The sequence below is a fragment of the Panthera leo genome, chromosome A1 (genome assembly GCF_018350215.1).
Source record: "Panthera leo isolate Ple1 chromosome A1, P.leo_Ple1_pat1.1, whole genome shotgun sequence".
In the NCBI taxonomy this organism is placed as follows: domain Eukaryota; kingdom Metazoa; phylum Chordata; class Mammalia; order Carnivora; family Felidae; genus Panthera; species Panthera leo.
Window position 1 is genome coordinate 161,742,376 of NC_056679.1, and position 23,867 is coordinate 161,766,242.

Genomic DNA, 23,867 nt, shown 5'->3' on the forward strand with positions numbered 1-23,867 from the left:
AAAGCCCACAGAAGATGTTTGTTTTCTTGCAAAATGGATTAAAATTAAACACACACAAGGGCTCCTGGGTGGCTCAGTTGGTTAAGCATCTGACTCTTGGTCTTGGCTCAGATCATCATCTCATGGTTTGTGGACTTGAGCCCTGTGTCGGGCTCTGTGCTGTCAGAGTAGAGCCTGCTTGGATTCTCTCTCTCTCCCTCTTTCTTTGGCCCTTTCCAGCTTTTACTTTCTCTCTCTTTCTCAAAATAAATAAATAAACTTAAAATTTTTTTTAAAAAATAAAATACACACAAACACATACACACACAGCGAGTCACCAATATTTTAAAATTTTTTTTAAAATACCATAAAACTTGTTAATACCAAACTCACCTACTCTGGTAGTAACAATTAAGTAGAGTTAGGTAGTTTCATCTCTCCCTTTAATTTATTTTATTCCAGAATTTTTTATTCATTTATTTACTTGGTCCCTACATATATTTGAATTTGTAATACTTCAAGTAAATAATTCTGTTCAAGGATACACATTTTATGATTTACCTGTTTAATGGATTGAAATATTGATAATTTTGATAAACAAAGCCTTTATGAGCTAAAATTTTGATTGCTGAGTCTATGGATGCCTGCCTACTCTGTCAGCAGGAAAAAGTTGTTCTGGGAGAATGAATCAATACATATTTATTGGAGGGAGCCTGTGGGAATAAAGAAATAATAATGAGTCTAATTCACATCTGACCTGTACCTCATTTTACACCTCTTGTATGACCTGAATGCAAAACTACCTTTGACTGCATGTGTTAGATGGAGATATGAAGAAAGTAGATTGGATTTATTCACTTATAATTTTTTTGACAGAGAAGTGAACTTATACGGAATTCTCAGGGGTGAATGGATTATTATATTTTTTTTTAAATAACATTTCTGGTGTGTAGAATTCCTTTCGGGACTAACCTAGAACCCATGAAGATTTTGAATGTGTGTCCTTGGTATTATGGACACTTGTCATATGTCTGTTGAGGTGAGCAGAGGTGTTTGGGAAGTTGGTGACTCTTATCCATGGATGTTGAAATTCTTCTGAAGATGAATTTACCCATAGGAAGCCTCAGAACTAGCCTTATATCATGGGTTCTCTGATGACAAATGGTAGCTCACATGTAAAAACACGCTTCAAATGAGTAAATTCAACTACTCACTTAATTTCATGGTACACTTATTCCCAACCTATAGGTAAGGGGTTAAAGAGGGAACCAGAAGCCCACAGGAGACTTTGAAAGCCATTTATTACTATTATCTTCTTACTTTACTTATTAAAAAAAACAGTTAATGTGTTATGAAGTGATTTGTATAGGGTATTGATTTGTAGAGGAAAAAAACCTTTCCTTCCCTTCTAGGTTCTTTGACTGGTCTAATAATTAAAGACCTATGATAGATTAATGGGAGAAAAACAAATTTAATTATATATATATATATATATATATATATATATATATATATATATATTCATAAATATATGAGGCTAAAAGAAATGACCAAAGCTGGAACCTTTTATACCTTTTAGGCAATGAAAAAATAAATTTGTGATGAATTGGCAACACAAAGAATTTTGAGCTTGGAATATTCCTTGCTGTCCCTAACTCTGATGATAAAGTTGCCTTCTAACTCCTGATACAGGTAGGGTACCTTTTGTTTCTTGCTTTCAGCTGAACAAAGGAGCTTAGAGTGTCCTTCTTATACCCGCTGTTTTTTAAATAACTTTAATTTAAAATAATATGTCAAAGTAGTATATTTTGGGGTGGGATATTTTGCTTCTCTCATACTCATTTACTCATTAGACAAAAAATATTCCTTGAGTACATACTATTTGCCAGACATTATACTTGGCACTGAAGATACAGCAGAATACAGCACAAACTCCTCCTCCTTTTGAGAGGTTTAATTTCTACATGCAGAAAGATATGACAAAAGGAAAGAAAAAGAAAAAAATGAGGTAATTACATATTGTGATTAGTGCCGTGAAGGAGCAACAAGGTGATATAACAGGGTAATAAAGGAGCTGTTCTTTGAACAAGATGGTCAGAGAAGGGCTCTCTGAGGAGGTGACATTTGAAGTGAGACTTGTGGAATAAGAGGGAGCTATGAACTGGGTAAGAGCATTGTAGGCTGAGAGAATAGCAAGTACAAAGGGCAAGAAGTAGTGAATGGCTAGGCAGAAATGTCAGAAAATAAAGAATACAATGGAAGCCATTATATCATGCATAATAAACTAAGCAAAATGGAAGATACTGTATAATAAGGTATTTGTTGAAAGCAAATTTCTGAATTATTTATACCAAAGTCTGGGAAAGGAAACTTATTTAGAACATGTAATATTACTTTTAGGTAGTGCTGCTTGTCTATTTAAGGCTTGACCTCATGAATTTAAACAGAGACTTGTTAGTGTGGTTACAATGACTATTTTCAGCTGAGTTGAGTTATACAGGCTTTAGACAACAGAAATATATACTTGAATTCAACCAGGGCTGAGGTTTTGCGAACAAGTACGGCAGAAGGAGAGAAAATAAGACTTGTAATTACTGTACTTAAAAACTAATGAAAATAATGATGAACTAAGATGATAATCTAATATGGAAAAAAGGGAAGGGAAAACATAAGAGGACAGATGCATTAAGATAAAGTCTACAACCCTGTGGGATGAAATTTCAATACAATATACTAAATTTAAGGGGCTGCCAGAGAAAGTAAGCTGGAAAGGTGATAGGTAGTACTAAGAGAGTGAGTTACTTACAACTTGGATTTGGGGGAAAATACGTTAATGATTGTGCAGGATGCAAAATTATTATGGGAATGGGAGACTAATGGGAGATTGAATTGAAGTGAAACCAAATTTTGCTAGAGATGAGAAAAACAAGAAGTGCAGAAAGTCTAGGGTTTTAGATAAATTGTGTGACTACTGGAAGTCACTAAGAATAATAGGAGTTAAGTGTGGATTACACAAATTGAGCAGGCCATTAATTAATGACAGTGAATAGGTGGTCTGTAGATGACAACAGGAGGTGATGAAGATAACACTGATGACATAAATAGATTGTTTGTATATGTAAAGGGGAACCAAAAGGGATAGTTTCCTTCACTGACAATGACTTACCTGACATGCCAAAGAAAAATAGACTTCTCTTGTGACTGCTTGCTGGAGAAGGAGTGATCTCTCCTCAAAGGCTCAAAAGTGATCATGAAGTGATGAGAAGACTAGCTAGTTACTTAATCTTAAATTGTTATAACCAAAGGGCAAAGAAATAATATTTTTTTAGTAACTCTAGATCGCAGATACCTTCTTATTTAAGATTTTTTTTCTTATTTTATATGAATGTGAATTTCAAGTAACCTTAATCTTATTTTTATTTTTGTTTAAACAGTATATTTTTCACTCTTACTTGACACAACCTCTAAAATGGCTTCAAATTAGCAATTCAAGTTTGCTGTTACAGTATTTCATTTTGATTATCTCCTAATCCAGCATATGAATTTTACTAGTTAGCTTTATTAATAACAAGTGACCCTCCCCAAATCACAGTGGTTTACTATAACACACATTTATTTCTTTTTCATAATAGATGTCAGTGGCTGTGGTCAACTTCTATGGCTCTGCTACATGTCTTCTCATTCCAGATTCCAGCCTCAAAAAGTGTGCCTTATTTGGGACATCCAAAAAAGAAGAACTCTTGATGCCTCCTAAAGTTTCTGTATGTTATGTTCCCTCACATTCCTTTGGCTAAAGCTTGTACTGTGGGCAAGCCCCAAATCAATGAGATAGTACCATGGCATATCCTTCAGGAGGTCTCTGTGTGCCCCATGTTCATAAATTAGGCGAGGTAAGGCCCTTACCAGGAAAAAAAAGCAAGAATTTAGCACCTAAAATAAATCCTACCACTGGAATGTAGCACTGAGATCTTAACACAAGATAAAACGTTATAATAGATAGATCCGTTAGGAAAATAATCATTAGGAGATAAATCTGTACTGGGCAGATAGACATGTTATCTGCCACGGATAGAAATACAAATGCTGACAGTCTGCAGGGTCCAAAGGGAGAGGAGATTTAAAGAAAGAATAAATGTCAAGAATCTTTCTGTAAAAATCATAGAAAATAAAAACAGGTGAAGCAATGGGAATAGTACTGTTAGAAAAGTTAACTAGTCCATATTCCTAAAACGCTCACATAATAGCAATTCTATGGTAAAACTTTCATGATCCTAGTGTCTGACCACCAAATTTACTGACTCAAATATATGATGATGTTCCATGTGTCGAAGGGTAGGCTCACATTATTAATAGCTAATAGCTTATTTTATTCATCTCAGCCTAGGAATGGTTTTGCCAATGAACTAAATGTATTTGAAGCCTGATGGCCAAAGCTCTCTTTCCATAGGACTGTGATTGGGTAGGAACTGCCAAACTTATAGCTCAGGTTTCTTTTCTGTACTATTTCTGGTTTACTCTTTACCCTTTATGATTGGCATATTTATTCTTTAGTATTATTAATCCATAGTCAGGTTACATTTATGTCTTCATGGCTATGTAGCTATTGGGTCTTCTTCATATAACAACTGTGTCTCTGCTCTTTAATTTTAAAAATTCTCTCAGGAGGCAACCATTACTAACTCCACTCTAAAAAATTTAGAGGGTGTACTCCACTATAATTCCAGAGAACAAACATGACACACATATATTCCTGAATCTCAATCTTGGAGACAGTTTTCCCTTAATTATATCACCTCAATAAGTTAATAATGTTTACATTTGAAAGGCAGATGTAAAAACTCTGAAATATCAAGCCAACAACCCAAAATATCTGATCAGGGGAGAAAGAAGTAAACAAAGGAACAATTAGCTGAATAGAGGTGTTCACAAAAGCATAACAATGAGTTTAGTTACTCTTTCTCATTGTCTAATGTGGACTGTGGGGAGAGTCATTTTAATTTGATTGATATAATTTACATTCATTGAAATGTACTCTTCTTAAGGGGGCAATTTGATGAGTATGGTAAAATCCGTAAGTTATGACTGGCACTCTGGTCCAAGCATAGATCATTCCCATCAGCCCAGAAATGCCTTCTGTACTTTTTTACTTTCTCTGCCTACCATATGTAATGATTCTTTATCATTTATCTCACTGTAGATGAGTTTATCCTATTCTTAAGCTCCATGGGAATGGTTATATAAAACCATTAGTAGCTTCTCTTTCATGACTTAGTTTTGAGAGTTTTCAATATTTTGTTTATTGATAATTTGCATTATCATATACCTTTTCTTCCTTTTTTTAATATGAAATTTATTGTCAAATTGGTTTCCATACAACACCCAGTGCTTATCCCAACAGGTGTCCTCCTCAATGCCCATCACCCACATTCCCCTCCCTCCCACCCTCCATCAAACCTGAATTTGTTCTCAATTTTTAAGAGTCTCTTATGGTTTGCCTCCTTCCCTCTCTGTAACTTTCTTTTTCCCCTTCCCCTCCTCCGTGGTCTTCTGTTAAGTTTCTCAGGATCCACATAAGAAAGAAAACATATGGTATCTGTCTTTTTTGTATGACTTATTTCACTTAGCATAACACTCTCCAACTCCATCCACATTGCTACAAAAGGCCATATTTCATTCTTTCTCATTGCCAAGTAGTATTCCATTGTATATATAAACTACAACTTCTTTATCCATTCATCAGTTGATGGACATTTAGGCTCTTTCCATAATTTGGCTATTGTTGAAAGTGCTGCTATAAACATTGGGGTACAAATGCCCCTATGCATCAGCACTCTTGTATCCTTTGTGTAAATTCTACCATTTTTCTTCTTTTGCTTTCAACTTATCTTTGCCTTTATATTTAAGGAGAAATTATTGACAGCCTATAATTAAGCCTTGATTTTTTTAAATCAAATTTTATAATTTTTCATTTTATTTAGAGTTTTTAGTCTAATTTTTTTAAAGTCTGTTTGATTTTAACCAATTTTGAATATACTTTGGTTTAGGTATATTAATTTGACATTACTTTTCTACTTGATTAATTATTGTGCTTCTTTTCTTTCTTTCCTGTCTTTCCCACCCTCTTTTAGATTATTCCAACATTTTTACCATTTCATTTTATTTATATATTTAGACATATTTCTATTTATTACTTTCATAGAATGGTTGCTATGCATGTTAGAATGTTCATTTTTTTGAAGTACAGTTTGCATACAATATTATACTAGTCTCAGGTATACAACATAATGATTTGATAATTCTATACATTACTCAGTGCTCACCCTGATAAGTATAGTCACATTATTATAATATTATAGAGTATATTTCCTATGTTGTACTTTTTATCTCCATGAAGAGGATTAAGAGTTAGAAATGTTCATTCATAAAGCATATTATGACAGTTCATTAAAATGTAAGAAAATTACAAGTATATACTTCTATTTATTACCACTGTGCTTTTGTCATATAGTGTCCCTTTGAATATATAATAAACCACACAATACACTGTTATTGTTTTTGTTTCAATTGGTAGACATTTAAAAATTTTAAGATAGTACAAACTGAAAATATTTGTTTATATTTATCCATATGTTTACCATCCTCTTTAGTATTTTATGCAAATATGAATTTCCATGTGGCATTGTTTTTCTTCTACCTACACACTTCCATTAATATCCTCTGTAATTCAGGTCTGCTGGGAACATGTTCTTTTCACCCAACTTTTGGAAGGACAGTTTTGCTTGATATAGAACACCTATGGGATAATATTTATTGTTCTTGTTCCAGCACTTTACAGATGTTATTTCATTGTATTTATTTCCCTGTCTATCTTTTTAATGAGAAGGCAGCTGTGATTCCTATATTTGTTCCTACATAAGTATGTGTCTTTTAATATTTCTCCAGCATTTTGTTTCTTATCTTTAATTTCCAGCTGTCTGATTATTATGTATGTAGGAGTTGTTTAACAAGCTTTCTGGATCATAGGCTGACGTTTTTCACATAGTTTAGCAAAGTTTGGGCCATCATTCTTCAACTGAACTCTTTTTCTGACCCATTTTCTTCTTTCCTCTCCTCTGAAACACTAATGACATGTATCATATCAATTGCTATTTTAACACTGGCCACTGAGCCTGTTTTATATTTTTCTCCCAACTTTTTTTTCCTCTTTATTCTTTAGGTTTGATCATTTCTATTGGACTGTGTTCAAATTCACTAACATTTTCTCATGCTATATCTAACCTCCCACTAAGCTTGCTCATTAAATTTTTCATTTCAGATATTTGTTTGTATATTTGTGTTTCCATTTGGTTCACTTTTATAGATTTTCATAGCAGTTCTCAGAGTCCCCATCTGCTCCTTCATCATGTCCAATTTTCTCCGTAACACCTTTGTCATATTTGCTTTAACTCTTTTAAATTCTTTTTGATAATTTCTGTATCTGGCTTATACTGGGCTATGTTTCTATGTGCCCTTTTTGCTTAACTGTGGGGTTACATGTTTTGCATGTCTCATTTCTTTTTATTGTAGAGCAGCTAGTGGGGATAGATAATTTATTATAGGAAGCCTTGGATGTGTTATAGCTCCAAAATCTCCCACCCTCACATGACCTCCATTAGGTCTTATCCTGCAGCAGTTAATTACCTTCTGTTGGGTCTTTTTAAGACCCCCTGAGTACATGCACAGTTCTGTCCTCATGCTGTAATGTGTGGGAAACCACATGTAGAATTCTGGGGCTACTGCTTTGCATATTTCTACCTCTTCTGTTACTTGTCCTGAAATTCCAGCTGATTTGCAGGTCTAGAACACAAGTATCTTCTCTGCAGTTCAGCAAACTCTGTTCTGTTTTGCTTTTAAATTCCTGCATTTCAATCCAGAACATGGAATACATTCAGAACTTAATGAGAACATGAGACTAGCCCTAAGCATTTCCCATCTATTAGAGATCACATAGTGTTAATTCATTTCATCTAAGAAGCAGAAGCCAAGGCAGGATTAGACTTGCAAGATATACTGGAGGAAGGAATACAAGGAAGCAGCCAGAGGAGGCAGGGAGAACCATCAAATTCGTGCAATGTTACACCTCTGAAGGAAGGCGGAAAGGGAAAAGGGCTGAATAGGAAATGAAATCTCAGCCTTTAGTACAACTATGAGGGTTTCAGTCAAGTGTATGGAGAATCCTTGAGACAAAATTTCCCATTAGAGGGCATGAATATTTCTGCCCTAATTAGTAATTAGTTGGTAGTAGCCCGTAGGAAGTGTGGCCTTGGCAGGAATGGGGTTGTAAATTCACAGTGTAGTATCTGGGGTCTTCTATCATTTATGCTTTCTGAAGCAGGATGTGTCAACAGTACATTTTCATGGCTCTTGTCACTACCTATCCCCACCTACTCCCTGCTCCAGATTCGCTTCTCTACACATGTTGGAGAAGCGCTTCTTGTAGGATTCTCAAGGGCCTCTCTTTCTGGGAGGAATCTTAGAAGGCAGTAGTTAATTAAAAAATATATAGCCCCTGTCACTGCAGATGGTCACAGGGCTATATCTTAATACTCACTGTCTCTCTCTCCTTCTCTAACCCTCAGCTATCATCTTTGAAGGTCTTGGTAGCTTACTTAGTGGTTTGACCCAAACCTTCATTCATGAGTGTTCTGACTCCGTGGTAATCATAATCTTCCTGGGACAAGGTTGCTGCATGTGTCTCTTCACACTTACATTAGAGGGATGGAGTAACAGGAAGTATCCAAGTATGTCACATGAATTCCACATTTAATCCTCCTGCCTCTAACATGTATACCATCACACCTGCAAAGGTGTTCTCACCCACTGGAACATCTTTCCAGGTCACCACTAGTGAAATTACTAGGAGTTGGGCCACAATTTGCACTAATGTCCTACCTTCCTTTCAAGATTGTATCTTCTTTGCCTACTGGGTAGCAAGTAAGCCAGTTCCAAATCTTGGATTAATCCTAGTACCTTTGTATTATTTCACATTGCCTGAAAGGTAACCATTTCCATAACTCTCTAGGAATACCCATGACAGCCACTCCAATTTTGTCACTCATTATAACAATTGCACCCAATTTGCTTCTGATGGTTAGATGCTGCCTTTGACCTCTATATTTTCTAGATTCTATCATCCCTCTTACCTTCTGAGAACACAGTTCTATAATAGCACTTATTATTATAAATGCTATGAGCCCTACCAACAGAAGACAGTTGCCATTGATTGTCTCAAGGATGATGGTGTTTCTTTTACTAGTGTGTTCCTATTGTTTTTATAATTGGGGTGTATTCCAGGTTTTACCTTAGAATGCAGTTCTAAGTTGTCTAGCCTTACATAGTATATCCAGTAGCTTGGTCACTTTTGTGAATTTTTTAAATTCCTTTTTTTCATGTCTGCCATGGCAGTTTTGGCTTTTCTACTTTACTTATTATTGGCTATCATTTTCTCTAAGCTTCCAAGAATCATCTTGACAGTGTATTAGTACTGTTTTCTGAGGTCTTTGTCAAAGTCTCAAATCCTTTATAATGGGATAGTTCTTCCTTATCAATTAAACTAACAATTCCTTATCCAATTTCATGTTCTACCTTTTTTGATGTAGGACTCTCAGGATGTAGTCCCAAACATATTTTCCAAACTCCTTCAAGTGTATATTGGCTAGGTCCTGCAGAACCCACTAGAAGTTTATTGGGAAGTGACCTCAGGTTCCTTTGGGGTCTATAGTCCCTTATCTCCCTTAGCATCCCTCACACTTTCCCAGTTTAGAGACTAAATGAGGAGCTACAGCCAGGTGCTGAGGGGTGTTCATGATGTCCCATGAAGCAGTGATCACTGCATCATTTTCAAGCAGTGAAGGCATACCAACCCTTTTTATTTTTATTTTTTTTTTTAATTTTTTTTTCAACGTTTTTTATTTATTTTTGGGACAGAGAGACAGAGCATGAACGGGGGAGGGGCAGAGAGAGAGGGAGACACAGAATCGGAAACAGGCTCCAGGCTCCGAGCCATCAGCCCAGAGCCTGACGCGGGGCTCGAACTCACGGACCGCGAGATCGTGACCTGGCTGAAGTCGGACGCTTAACCGACTGCGCCACCCAGGCGCCCCCCAACCCTTTTTAGAAATGCCAGAGGATTCAAGGGATCTGGAGCTATTGTTTATGAATTCAGCAACCCAGATGTTCCCAACTCAAACCTAAAGGGTCTCACTCTTTTCAACCAAGAATCTATCACTGGCACATCCTTTGTTGGAAAAACTGACAGTTCAACCTTCTCTGGAAGGCTCTCTGATGTATTATAATTAATTCCTGGGCCAAATTCTCAGGGTTTTTTTTCCTGCTTCCAGTTGCATGAGATAAGAGTATCTTTAGTAAGCTGCCATAGGGGCCCTCTGAATTTCACATTTCACCTCCAATTGGTGATTCATCACCCACAGCCTTCTATTGGTCTTCTCTGATGCATCAAAGTCACTCAGTAGGAGATATCTGATGTAATTTCCTTCTAATACTTCCCTCAGCTACTCAAAATCCTGAGATACTGCATTTGTGAGTACATTCATTTGCACCAGCATACCAAACCAGTTTACCACAGGTGTTTTAACAATTGCACTGGTATAATTGAAGAGCTCCACCTACTGCCAGTTATGAAGTCCTCCTTGCCAATTTGTTCACATGGTATTCAGCTTCATGGTCCCATATTAAAACTATATACTTAGACTATGACTGACACTAATTGTCTTAAGTCAGGATTTATGGAAAACAGACTCAGATGGAGATTTCCATGTGGGAAGTGTTTTGGTCTGTACCTTCAATATCAGCATTTTGTAGGAGTAAAGGCACTAGAATTGGACAAAGAAAGAAACAGAACTTCAAAGCAGTTACATGGATGAATTTATGTGGTGTCCTGGGAAGCAGGGGAGTTAGGATGCCCCTTAGCAGTGGCTTTGCCTTTCGATGAAGGAGCCATGACTATATACTCCTGTTTTGACAATGGGTAGATTTCTACTTTGGGATGGGATATGACCTAAGTATAGATGCTTTCTTCAGCTAAAGGGAATTTCCAGAGAGAGTTAGCTACTGGCATTCTCAAAATGTGGGAGAATTCGTTTCTCAATCCTTTTTTTTTCTTAATCTATATGCTTTTATTCTTTTTTATAATTTTAAAGTTTTTTAAAATTTTTTTTTTTTTTTTTTCAACATTTTTTATTTATTTTTGGGACAGAGAGAGACAGAGCATGAACGGGGGAGGGGCAGAGAGAGAGGGAGACACAGAATCGGAAACAGGCTCCAGGCTCCGAGCCATCAGCCCAGAGCCTGACGCGGGGCTCGAACTCACGGACCGCGAGATCGTGACCTGGCTGAAGTCGGACGCTTAACCGACTGCGCCACCCAGGCGCCCCAAAATTTTTTTTTAATTCTGTATTTATTTTTAAATTTACATTCAAGTTAGTGCATATAGTGCAACAATTATTTCAGGAGTAGATTCCTTAATGCCCCTTACTCATTTAGCCTATCCCCCCTCCCACAACCTTTCCAGCAACCCTCTCTTTGTTCTACATATTTAAGAGTCTCTTATGTTTTGCTCCCCCCATTTTTATATTATTTTTGCTTCCCTCCCCTTATGTTCATCTGTTTTGTATCTTAAACTCCTCATATGAGTGCTGTCATATGATATTTGTCTTTCTCTGACTGACTAATTTTGCTTAGCATAATACCCTCTAGTTTCATCCATGTAGTTGCAAATGGCAAGATTTCATTCTTTTTGATTGCCAAGTAATATTCAATTGTGTGTGTGTGTGTGTGTGTGTGTGTGTGTGTGTGTGTACACCACATCTGTTTATTCCATTCACCCATCAGTGGACATTTGGGCTCTTTCCTTACTTTGGCTATTGTTGATAGTGTTGCTAGAAACATTGGGGTGCATGTGCCCCTTTGAAACAGCATACCTGTTTCCCTTGGATAAATACCTAGTAGTGCAATTGCTCAGTCGTAGGGTAGTTCTATTTTGATTTTTTAAGGAACCTCCATACTGTTTTCCAGAGTGGCCGCACCAGTTTGCATTCCCACCAGCAGTGCAAAAGAGATCCTCTTTCTCTGCATCCTTGCCTACCTCTGTTGTTGCCTGAGTTGTTAATGTTAGCCATTCTGACAGGTGTGAGGCGGGATCGCATTGTGTTTTTTTTTTTGTTTTTTTTTTTTTAATTTTTTTTTTTTTTAACGTTTATTTTTGAGACAGAGAGAGACAGAGCATGAACGGGGGAGGGTCAGAGAGAGGGAGACACAGAATCCGAAACAGGCTCCAGGCTCCAGGCTCCGAGCTGTCAACACAGAGCCGACGCGGGGCTCGAACTCACGGACCGCGAGATCGTGACCTGAGCCGAAGTCGGCCGCTCAACCAACTGAGCCACCCAGGCGCCCCCGCATTGTGGTTTTGATTTGTATTTCCCTGATGATGAGTGACGTTGAGCATTTTTTCATGTGTCAGTTGGCCATCTGGATGTCTTCTTTGGAGAAGTGTCTATTCATGTCTTTTGCCTATTTCTTCACTGGATTATTTATTTTTTGGGTGTTGAGTTTGATAAGTTCTTTATAGATTTTGGATACTAACCCTTTATCTGATATGTTGTTTGCAAATATCTTCTCCCATTCTGTTGGTTGCCTTTTAGTTTTGCTGATTGTTTCCTTTGCGGTGCAGAAGATTTTTATTTTGATGAGGTGTCAATAGTTCATTTTTGTTTTTGTTTCCCTTGACCCTGGAGACGTGTTAAGTAAGAAGTTGCTGCGGCCAAGATTAAAGAGTTTTTGCTTGCTTTCTCCTCAAGGATTTTGATGGCTTCCTGTCTTACATTTAGGTCTTTCATCCATTTTGAGGTTTTTTTTTGTTTTGTTTCGTTTTGTTTTCTTTTGTATATGGTGTAAGAAAGTGGTCCAGGTTCATTTTTCTGCATGTCACTGTCCAGTTTTCCCAGCACCACTTGCTGAAGAGAATGCCCTTATTCCATTGTTTATTCTTTCCTGCTTTGTCAAAGATTAGTTGGCCATACGTTTGTGGGTCCATTTCTGGGTTCTGTATTCTGTTCCATTGATCTCAGTGTCTGTTTTTGTGCCAGTACTTTACTGTCTTGATGATTACATCTTTGTAAAACAGCTTGAAGTCCGGGATTGTGATGCTTCCAGCTTTGGTTTTCTTTTTCAAGATTGCTTTGGCTATTTGGTCCTTTCTGGTTCCATACAAATTTTAGGATTGTTTGTTCTAGCTCTGTGAAGTATTGTGTTATTTTGATAAGGATTGCATTGAATATGTAGATTGCTTTGGGTAGTATTGATATTTTAACAATATTTTTCCTTCCAATCCAGGAGCATGGAATATTTTTCCGTATTTTTGTGTCTTCTTCAATTTCTTTCATAACCTTTCTATAGTTTTCAGTGTTTAGATTTTTCACCTCTTTGGTTAGGTTTATTCCTAGGCATTTTATGGTTTTTCATGTAATTGTAAATGGGATCAATTTCTTGATTTCTCTTTCTGTTTCTTCATTATTGATATATAGTAATGTAACCAATTTCTCTGCATTGATCATATATCTTGCGACGTTGCTGAATTCATTGATCAGTTTTAGCAGTGTTTTGGTGGAATCTTTTGGGTTTTCCATATAGAGTATCATGTCATCTGCAAAGAGTGAAAGTTTCACCTCCTCCTGGCCGATTTAGATGCCTTTTATTTGTTTCTGTTGTCTTATTAAGGAGGCTAAGACTTCCTTTACTGCGTTAAATAACAGTAGTGAGAGTGGACATCCCTGTCATGTTCCTGACCTTAGGGGGAAAGCTCTCAGTTTTTCCCCATTGAGGATGATATTAGCGTTGGGTTGCTTGTATATGGCTTTTATGATCTTGAGGTATGCTCCTTCTGTCCCTACTTTCTTGAGGGTTTTTATCAAGAAAGGATGCTGTATTTTGTCAAATGCTTTCTCTGCATCTATTGAGAGGATCATATGGTTCTTGTCCTTTCTTTTATTGATGTGATGAATCATGTTAATTGTTTTGCTGATATTGAACCAGCCCTGCATCCCAGGTATAAATCCTACTTGGTCGTGGTGAATAATTTTTTAATGTATTGTTGAATCCAGTTGGCTAATATCTTGTTGAGGATTTTTGCATCCATGTTCATCAGGGAAATTGGTCTATAGTTCTCCTTTTTAGTGGGTCTTTGTCTGGTTTTGGAATCAAGGTGATGTGGGCTTCATAGAAAGAGTTTGGAAGTTTTCCTTCCATTTCTATTTTTTTGGAAAAGCTTCAAGAGAATAGACGTTAACTCTTCTTTAAATGTTTGGTAGAATCCCCTGGAAAGCCATGTGGCCCTGGACTCTTGTTTTTTTGGGACCTTTTTTATTTCTAAGTCAATTTCTTTACTGGTTATGGGTCTGTTCAATTTTCTGTTTCTTCCTGTTTCAGTTTTGGTAGTTTATATGTCTGTAGGAATTTGTCCACTTCTTCCAGATTGCCCATTTTATTGACGGATAATTCCTCATAATATTCTCTTACTGTTTTATTTCTGCTATATTGGTTGTGATCTCTCCTCTTTCATTCTTGATTTTATTTATTTTAGTCCTTTCCTTTTTCTTTTTGATAAAACTTGCTATGAGTTTATCAATTTTGTTATTTCTTTCAAAGAACCAGCTTCTGGTTTCATTGATCTGTTCTACTGTTTTGGTTTTTTGTTTTTTGTTTTTTGTTTTTGTTTTTGTTTTTGTTTTTTTTTGGTTTTGATAGCATTTCTTTCTGCTCTAATCTTTATTATTTCCTGTCTTCTGCTGGTTTCGGGTTTTATTTGCTGTTCTTTTACCAGCTCTTTAAGGTGTAAGGTTAGGTTGTGTATCTGAGACATTTCTTCCTTCTTTAGGAAGGCCTGGATTGCTATATACTTTCCTCTTAGGGCTGTCTCTGCTGCGTCCCAGAGGTTTTGGGCTGTGGTGTTTTATTTTCATTGGCTTTCATGTACTTTTCGATTTCCTTACTTCTTGGTTTGCCCATTCATTATTTAGTAGGATGGTCTTTAGTCTCCAAGTATTTGTTACCTTTCCAAATTTTTTCTTGTGGTTGATTTCAAGTTTCATAGCATTGTGGTCTGAAAATATGCACACTATGATCTTCATCTTTTTGTACTTGTTGAGGACTGATTTTGTGTCCTAATATGTGATCTATTCTGAAGAAAATCCCATGTGCTCTAGAGAAGAATGTGTATTCTGCTTGTTTAGGATGGAATGTCTGAGTGTATCCGTTAAGTTCATCTGGTCCAGTGTGTCATTCAAAGCCATTGTTTCCTTGTTGATTTCCTGTTTAAATGATCTGTCCATTGTTGTATGTGGGGTGTTGTAGTCCCCTACTATTATGGTATTATTATCAATGAGTTTCTTTATGTTTGTGATTAATTGATTTATATATTTGGGCACTCCATATTTGGAGCATGAATGTTTACAATTGTTAGGTCTTCTTGGTGGATAGATCCTTTAATTATGATATAATGCCCTTATTCATCTCTTGTTAGAGTTTTTTTTTTTTTTTATTTTAAAGTCTAGATTGTCTGATATAAGTATGGCTACTCTGGCTTTCTTTTGTCGACCATTAGCAAGATAGACGTTTCTCCAACCCCTTACTTTCAATCTGAATTTTTTTTTTTTAGGTCTAAAGTGGGTCTCTTGTAAACAGCATATAGAGGGATCTTGTTTTCTTATCCATTCTGTTACCCTATGTCTTTTGATTTGGGCATTTATTCCAGTGATGTTTAGAATGAGTACTAAAAGATATGAATTTATTGCCATTATGTCATCTGGAGAGTTGGAGTTTCTGATGTTGTTCTCTGGTCCTTTCTAGTCTTTGTTGCTTTGGTCTCTTTTTTTTTTCTTTGTGTTTTCTCCCCTCAGAGAGTCCCTCTTAAAATTTCTTGAACTCTTTTAATTTTTGTTTGTCTGGGGAAACTTTTAATCTCTCCTTCTAGTTTGAATGACAGCCTTGCTGGATAAAGGATTCCTGGCTGCGTATTTTTCTGATTCAGTGCATTGAATATACCCTATTGATGGTTGGTTGTTGTTGAATCTAATGGGAGTCCTCTGTGCTTCCTGGATTGTGGTGTCTGTGTCTTTCCCAGGTTTGGAAAGTTTTCCAATATGATTTGCTCACATAACACTTCTACCCCTTTTTCTCTCTCTTCATCTTCTGGGACCCCTATGATTCTAATGTTGTTCCTTTTTAATGAGTCACTGATTTCTCTAATTCTTAAATCGTGCTCTTTTGCGTAAGTCTCCCTCTATTTTTTCTGCTTCATTATTCTCCATAACTTTGTCCTCTATATCACTGATTCATTGCTCTGCCTCATCCATCTTTGCACCCGTGGCATCCATTCGAGATTGAAGCTCAGTATAGCCTTTTTTATTTCCCCCTGACTAGTTTTTACTTCTTTTATCTCCACAGAAAGGAATTCTAATCTATATTCAACCTCAGCTAGTATTCTTTTTATCATGATTCTAAATTCTGGTTCAGGCATCTTGCTTGTATCTTTGTTGATTAAGCCCTGGCTGTCATTTCTTCCTGTTTTTTCTTTTGGGGTGCATTCCTTTTTTCGTCATTTTGAAGGAAGAAAATAATAAGGTAAAAAAAATTAAAATTAAAAACTTAAAAGCAACCACACAAAAATATCACACCAATGATCTAGGTCCTAGGTGTGTTTTGGTCTGGTTGTTGAAAGGATCTTGATAGATTAGAGAAAAAAGGGAGTGATAAGAAAAGAAAAAAAAGGAAAAAAGGAAGATGTTTGAAAAATTGAAAAAATGAAATAGAACAAAATGGAATGATAGAAGTAAAGTAGAATTTGAAAAACTTACAAAAACATAAAAAATGTAGAAGAAAATTAAAGAAAATTATTCTTAATAAAAAATGAAAATAAAAATAATTTTTTCTCTTTCTGTATTCAATAAACTAAAAGAAAAGAAAAAGAAGAAAAAATTTAATAAAAGACCAGTGAACAGGAATTATGATTGAAATTATATCTGGTTTCCTGTAGAAGTCAAGCTTGAAGCACTTTATAGTCTGTAAACTAAGCAGATGCATAAATGAGTTTGTCAAGAGCACGGTTGGCCCTGTTGGGCAGGGTTTTCCACTAGATGGCACTGCTTAGCTTACTGGGGTAGACTGCTGATGCAAGTTTAGGAGTGCATGCACATGCGTGGAGGGGTAAACATGGTGTCTCCCAGCTACCCAGTCTCTGGTATCAGAACTCTGTCCTCTCCATGACTGGAAATCAAGCACCCCTCCTTTTTCTCTGGCTTCTGTCCACTCCCTGCTTCTACACTGTGACCAAGCCATTAGGCTGCCAGGTGGCACCTCCCTCCTGTGTTTTCTCTCAAATGGGGCTGTTTCCCAACTCCTCACTTCTGAAGGACTGTGGCTTTGATCTGCTCAGACCTTCTGGGTAGGGTCTCACTGAGCAATGGCCAGGTGCCCGTCTGCCCCCAGGAGCATTCCCAGGACAGTGCTGCTGTCAATGCTCAGAGACCGTGGCTAGGTGCTACACCCCCTCACAACCCTGGAAAAATTTCCCACAATCTTATAGCAGCAGTGTTTTAGGGATTATGGTAAATCACAACACGTATCTGGCACCAGCCTTCCCCCTTAACGTCCATGTTCCAGCACCAGCAAATGTGGTTGTTCTCCAGGGTCCACAGGGACCTTTGCCTGTGGGGTGGCCACATAGCCTCTACCAAATGTCCTCCCAGCAGGGAAACTGCCTCTCCCCATGTGGCCCATGGACCCCTTGGGCCTCGCTCCCTGCTTCTGGGGATTTGCCCTTTCCATTAGAGCACCACCAGGTATCGAGCTGTGGAGTTTCAGTCTCTGCACTCCACCTGTTTCTAGAGTCTTAATGGAATTTAAACCCTTTCCTTTCTCCTTTCTCCCTTTTTTTGTTCAGTCCCTTGCATACTCTTTCTTTTCTCTCCAGCTGCTTCTGAGCGGGGAAGATGCTTTCCCATACTCTCCCCCTGTCTCCATCCTCTCTCCCCAAACAAAAAACATCTCCTTGCCCTCCGCGGCCTCTCTCTCCCCCAGTTCACTTCTCTGTGCCACGTACCTGCTGAGTTCTGTGGTTCAACTTGTGAAGATTTTTGTGTTAATCCTCAAGTCAGTTTTCTAGATGTCCAGGTTTAGTGTTGATCTGGCTGTATTTCAAGGACGAGATACACAAAAAAAGCTTCCTTGCTGTTCCACCATCTTGGCCTCTTCCCTGCGTTTCTCAATCCTAGGGAGAACTCTGAGTTGGCCATCACATTATATGCTACAGAAAGTGATTGAAAAGGACATTGTGTTGGTTAGTCACTGCTTCTTTGATTTTGCATTTAAAATAATTTTAGAGCCTTTTTTCCTTCCCATTTTTACCGTAATTTCTGGGAGTATTGAGTAAGTTGGTTCAAGTTTCATTAGTTTTTTTTTCTGTACTGTAATTAATATTCACGTAGGTGACACTGTTTAAAGTTACACGTGTTTTTGTTATTTAACATTTCTGTAAGAATAAGAATATATTTCTTACAAGAAATCCAGGAATTTATAGCGGATTTTTTTCTGATGCTTACTATGGCTGACTTCAGCAAGCCTAGTGTCTTTGTAGGCTTTAGAAAAATGGGCTGTTTAATTAATTCTTGGAGGTTTAAAGTAAAATAGAAGTGAAGAAAAAAATGAATACAGTTTTAAGTGGATTTTGTTCATCTTGTAGTTTAAAGCAGCCCATTGTTAATTTTGGAATTCCTTTACAATATTTAACTTCAAGATCACCTTTAATGCCACTGAGATTTACTATCTAAATGAAACAATCAAAATAAGAGACAGTGATGTAAGTAGCAAGCACCTCTTGTCTATTTTCTCTTTGTAGTAAGATAATAAAGCTCAGGTCAAATGATCCAAGCATCACTGTATAGGAGCATCCCATGGCTCATAGCATAAAATCCCAAAGATAATATGTGCAGAATCACACTCTAATACAACAGTAAAAGCCTAATAGTAAGATAATGTATAACATTATGGTTTGAAGAAAGATTATTATTTTTTTTGTAAGATATTGCACATTCAAACATATTGAATGCTCAATGTGGCATTTATTTGGATGGGCAAGGAAAGATTCATATAAATGTTCATGAATGATCACACTGTTGCACGTAATGTTCAGCAACACTTACCTAAATGTTTTCATATTGCCTTGGGAAAATTCATATATAAAGCCTGAATGCACACATTTGAATATATGATTAATGAAAATAGATCTAATTGATATTACTCTAACATGATCTATTCACTCTAATGTTTACATAGGTCTTTGTATTGTTTCCAAATATAAAAATAAGATGTGGTATGAGAGCTTTAAAGATATTTGACAGGTTATTTGAAAGAATGAAGATTTAAAAATGCAAGTGAATTAGGAGCCATTTTATTATTTTTTCATAGATTGAAGAGAGACAGTTTTTGAATGAATGTTTTAGAACCTTGTGAAAATGGGGGTGGCTCGATTAACTCTGAGCACTTGGAAGAGTGCTGTGTTTGACACAAAAGGCACAAGATTCTGCTTTTTTATTTTCCATTTCATCCAGTATGATTGCATAGCTGAACAAAAATTTTCCCAATCACTGGATAAAGCTTTGAGGGTAGAGGATAAGAATCAAGGAAGTGTAGGAATTTTACACATTTTAAGTATCCAGGGATAAAAAAAGACAGTAATCTAGCTGGGGAGAATTCCTCACAAATTACTCTAACTCTTGCCTTGGGACCAATAAGAGAGGTTCAGAAAATGACCCCCCAGAAAACCCTAAATATATATCTACAGATTTACATATATATCTGATTCTGCTTGATTGGGAGTCAGAATAGGAACACCTTTACCAAAGTTTAATTATTTAATTTTTGCTGTGTATAATACTGCTTTCTCTTTGGGAATGTTAACACCGAAGGCTAAGGTTGAAAAATCTCTTACCCTGGTATGATTAAAACTGCTTATTAATTGTCACACTAATTGTAGGGTTTTTACACATGATTCTTTGAAGTGTCTGAAATCATTAGCACTCATGAGTTTTCATAGCTATCTTTATGTGCCACTAATATGTAAGGCCTCTGGGACAACAGTAAACACATAGAGATTTAATAACAGAATACAAAAAAAAGAAAAGAAAAGAAAAAGAAAAGCCCTACTGTTTTCCTTTACATCAGCTTTTCAGTGATTCCCTTCTAATGGATTTTCTATAACCTCCACCCCCTCCTCTTCATTACATCCTATAAAATGAGAATGTCTTTGTTAGTTTATCAAACATTTATTTTAAGTTACCTGTCTTTTTGTCAGTATTTTAATAAGGTGTAAGGGATTAATGTACATGCTATTGTGTCAACTTGGAGGGTGTTTGTGGATAAATGAATATTTCAATTGATGAACTTTGGGGAAATCAGATTGCTCTCTGTAAAGTGGATGGGCCTCATGAAATCAGTTGAAGGCCGGAATAGAACAAAAAGATCAACCTTCCTGACGAAGAAGGAATTCTTTAGCAAACTGCCTTTAGACTTCATCTGTATCATTGGCTCTTCTGTGTCTTGCGCCTGCTAGTTCACACTGCAGATTTTGGCCTCCCCAGTCTCTATAATTGTGTGAACCAATTTTTATATTAAATATCTCTCTGCTCCCCCCATTTCTCTCTCTACATGTATACCTTATTAGTTCTGTTTCTCTAGAGAACCCTAACACAGCTATCATATAAAATTTGGCAGTTCAAGTTAGATAAAAGTATATTTCAGAAAGTTAACCAGGATTGCATTATTTGCTTCTCCCGGTGGTTATATCTAGGTCGTTAAATTCTCTCTGCTTGGATAGCAGAGCTGGCTTAATGGAGAGACTGTATCACTAACTGCATTGCCAGAGAGGGTTTATGACTACACACCAGCCATCTTTCTCAAGATAGTGACAATGAAAGCAGGTTATTTAATATTTGAAATCCCAAAATACCAGCAATAGCAAATGGGGAAGGAAAAGAGATAGAGTTTAAAATGACTATAAATATTAATATCACCTGTTTTAGGAAAAAAGTGACAATATTAGATATAGAATAGCTAGATAGGGCAAAAAACTCCTAAAGTCACTATTAAAGCTTGACTTTTCTTTCACATTTTCCCACTGAATACATTTCTAGCCAGTAGAATCAGTAAGAATATGCAATGAAACCTTAAACTTTAATTTTTTTTACATAGTTGTGGTTTTGATTCTCCAAACAAGCAACATACACACTCAATGTATAAAAGCATTTTTGGCTATACAGTGTTGCTAAGGTGTACTTCAAAAGTAGGACTCTGCCATCCTAACACACTGGAAAACTGATACAGTCCTTTAACTTCTTATAGATTTTAGAGAAAAATAGTAATTTATCTATTCTGTATTTTTTTCCTCAGAAATGTCCAGAAGTGTTCCTCAGAAAGAATGTGCATAGGTAGCGAGTTTCTCAATAAAAAGCTTCTTCATAAAAACTACATAGAGGACTTATGCTTCCAGGTAAGGTCTTACTTACTTCCATGAACAGCTAGAAAATTCAACAAAACATTTGTTTTCAGACCATGGGTTTCAGACAACACAGGACTGTGAGAGGAGAGAAACAAGAGTTAACTGTTGTCACTAAGTGTGGCTTTCTCCTTACAGGCAATTTTTAAAATTCTAGAGCATGGAGGACTAACACAAATTACCTAGTTTAAAGTTTGGAGAAGCCATGCTGGCTGGAATATTGGAAGCAGATTGCAAGTGAAGAGGGAGTTACTCAGAGAAAGCTCTGGAAATCTGCATAAGGATCCTTTGGAGTCTTAGGCTCAATACCAATCTACATGTGTAAACTTAAACACCATGAGAGTAGGCAAAGAAAAATTTCTAGGGGAAAGAATAATTTACAGGTAACTGTAAGCCAAACAATTTCTGTACCTCAAAAAGGGCCATAGATCCTTCAAAAACCCAGCAACGACAGTGAAGAAACCTTATTAAAATCAAGGAACATTGTAGAGATGTAAGGCCATGGTTTAGTAATTGTGCTGAACTACATCCCTAGAATAGATTACTCTAGACTAGGGGTAAGCAAACTAAGAACCAAATCTGACCCACTGCCTGATTTTGCAAATAAAGTTTTTTTTGGAACACAGCTCTTCTCACTTATTTACATATTATCTATGGCAGTTTTTGTGCTACAACAACAAAGTTGATTAGTTGAGATAGAAACCATTTAGCCTGAACAACTTAAAATAGATACTGTCTCACCTTTTACAGAAAGTTTGTTGATTCCTCCTGTAACCACACCTGATCAGTAGGACTTTCCTGCAACTCAACAGCCTGTCAGAACAAAGTCCAACATTGTTAAAAGTCAGACAACAAAATTCAGTAATTGAAAATTTATTTTTATTTTTTTAAGTGTATTTATTTATTTTGAGAGAGTGAGCAAAAAAGGGTGAGCAGGGAAGGGCAGTGAGAGAGAGAATCCCAAGCAGGCTTCTTGATGTCAGTGTAGAGCCTGACAGTGGGACTCTGAACTATTAATCATAAGATCATGATCTGAACCAAAATCAGGACTCCAAAGCTTAACTGACTGAGCTACCCAGGAGCCCCAGTAATCAACAATTTAAAGTTTATAATGCCTGTCACTGAATCAATTTTTTTGTTGTTGAAGCCAAGATTGATTGCACCGTGGGAAGATTCAGAGCTCCCTTCTTCTATAGACACTCAGCTGAATGAGAAAACACAAACATCAAAAACAGGTAGGAAAGACTGAAGACACATTTTTTGGTAAGGAACTCCCAAATCCCAGCTTTAGTTAGGCTAGGGTCCATGAGACCTACAAGACTATGGCACACAAAGGAGCAATTGCTAGTGAGCACAAAGCACTCTTCAGTAGACATCCTATACCCTGCCCTGCCTCCTGCCAGCTCAGTATGGAGTGAGCAGGCAAAATGGCCCATCTCCCAGTCTTTCCTGAAAGAGTTACATCTGCCTACTTTGAAAGCACTGCCTAAGTTGGCTTCTAATGTAGCATATATCAAGAAATACTATTTTGTTCCTCATTTTATCTTTAGACTTCAGGGCTTTTGTGATTTTTATTATCATGTATGTGTTCCATAGTTATTTTAATGAAATTTGGAAGATGGAGAATGAAATACCCTTAGAATTTGCCTCACAATTGAGAGATTTACTGTATGTATTTTTGATGTTTGTTTTATTGGAATCATCATTGTCCTAAATTTAGTGGCTGCAGTGCTATATTCATCCTATTAAGAAAGGTTTCTCAACTGAATCAATAAGTCCATGCTTATTCCTTTTAGATTTCCATGGTATGTTGGAAGGGTAATCTGTATGCTTTGGCTGGATATTATTATACAATATTACCTTTAGATCACTTAATACACTTACTTGATTAATTGTATTCAATTTACATTTTAATATAACATTCTTTTTATTATTTTATTTATTTTTTCATCATGATAAGTGCACTGCTTAATCCTCATCCCCTATTCCTCTCATTCCGTAATCCGCATCCCCTCTGGTAACCATTGGTTTGTTCTCTCTCGTTAAGGGCCTCTCTTTCTTGGTTTGTCTCTCTCTCTCTCTCTCTCTCTCTCTCTCTCTGTTTCTCTCTTTTGCCTTTCCTTGTTTGTTTGGCTTCTTAAATTCTACATATGAGCAAGATCATAATATATTTGTCTTTCTCGGACTGACTTATTTTGCTTAGCATTATATTCTCTAGCTCTATCCATGTTGTTGCAAATAGAAAGATTTCATTCTTTTTATGGCTAAATAACATTCCATTGTGTAT

General features: G+C 36.6%; 1 long non-coding RNA gene across 1 annotated transcript; it reads left to right on the plus strand.

Annotated features, from left to right (window-relative positions):
* Nucleotides 1–1,568: 1,568 nt before the first annotated feature.
* LOC122223192 lies at nt 1,569–23,089 on the plus strand. Its single transcript, XR_006204115.1, has 4 exons — nt 1,569–1,671; nt 3,612–3,740; nt 21,475–21,574; nt 22,728–23,089. It is a non-coding gene; the product is annotated as an uncharacterized LOC122223192 (long non-coding RNA).
* Nucleotides 23,090–23,867: the final 778 nt, after the last annotated feature.